The sequence below is a fragment of the Brassica oleracea genome, chromosome C7 (genome assembly GCF_000695525.1).
Source record: "Brassica oleracea var. oleracea cultivar TO1000 chromosome C7, BOL, whole genome shotgun sequence".
Taxonomy (NCBI): domain Eukaryota; kingdom Viridiplantae; phylum Streptophyta; class Magnoliopsida; order Brassicales; family Brassicaceae; genus Brassica; species Brassica oleracea.
Genome location: NC_027754.1, coordinates 38,578,041 through 38,579,699, shown reverse-complemented (window position 1 = coordinate 38,579,699; position 1,659 = coordinate 38,578,041).

The following is a 1,659-nucleotide window of genomic DNA, read 5'->3' as shown; positions in this document are numbered from 1 at the left end:
AAAAAATAGACATTAATATTAAAAATATACTATGTATGTTAATATCATTTAAATTTAATTACATATCCTATCAAATTTTTTTTTTTAAATGTTTGGATTAATAAAATTGATTTATACGTTCGCACCAATTTAATTATATATGTAATAGTTACTGACTTTTAATTATTCAATATATATTTATTATTTCATAATATGTAAAAACATATAATACATAAAATAATTTATATATATAATGTTTATCCCGTGCAAGGCGCGGATCTTAATCTAGTACTATAGTATAAAGTATTATCATAGTATTTATGTGTCAAAAGTTATTACTAGTACTGTTACAGCAAATCACCATATTGGTTATAATTGTTAGATATATTATTTCGTTTCTCTGGATATGATTGTCCATCTCCTTATGGCTTTGTTTCTTTTTTTTGCTAGAACGTCAATATCATGAATGAGATTTTAGGTGTATACAATAAGTAAACGTAAATAAAATAGGCTCTCGCGGGAAAAAGAATAAAAACATGGAAGGTATAAGAAGTTGAGATCAGAATGAAACAGAGTTCATCAGATCCAAAGGGGACGTTATTTTTTGAACTGACGCTTATTGCGGCGACTCCAGATGATTCACTTGACTTCTCTTAAATGAGGCTGAAGATGACATTGGGCGTGATCAACTGCTGGTTGTGAAACATGATCCTGTTGCTGACTTGCTTCCAGATATGGTATATAGTTGACTGCACCACCACCTTATGGCTTTGTTTCAATACTAAATTGGCTTTGTTTCAATACTAAATTTTAATGAAAACACTTGAACCCTATAAAAACACGAGTGTATCTTAAAGAAAAACACGATATTTTTTTCACAGTTTGGACAAAAATAATTCAGTGCCGTAGATGGCCTTTTGACCCAAACTTATCCCTCAATGATTTAACGAAAAATAATAAAAGAATTGTAAAATGCCCCTATGATTTTACAAAGAGGCAGAAATCTACAGTGCAATTTGCAAGACCACGACCCCATTCGTGCCATGTGTCTCTTGAGCCGTGGGTAGCCTCTGCCAATATCACTAATTCTTTCTCCAAATTAGTATGTAGCGAATGTGGAGAGCCGTTGGATTAATTCAACCCTATAATAAATGGAAACCACTTTGAAAATGTAATTTGATACTCCCTACAAGTTCATACACTTTTACGAGGTGATGTGAATTAGTTAAACAATGCAGTTATCACAAAAATCTTGGTAACAATCGTTTCTTTGACCAACGTTTTGAATCTTCTCTATACTGTTGATATGCCTTGAATCTGGATGTTACATCTAGGCGATAGATGTTACATCACGTACATCATACCGACTCGGTTGCATCAAGAGCGTTGCATCAAGTTATTATGGATGTTACATCTGATCGTGGGCTTAGGCCCATGAGTCCATTTAGTTTAGGGTTTTAGATGCGAGATGTTACTATATATATCTTGTATTCGAAGTAACCCTAAACTTGCACTCTGTAAGCTCAATATCGTCTCCAATAATAAGATCTCTCTTTGCCGGTAGATGTAGCCCTAGGGGTGAACCACGTTAAATATCTGTGTCGTAGTTACATCGCTTTTTTTCATCTGTTTCCGCATCTGTTTCTTCTCACAATTGTTACAACAAACTGGTATCAGAGC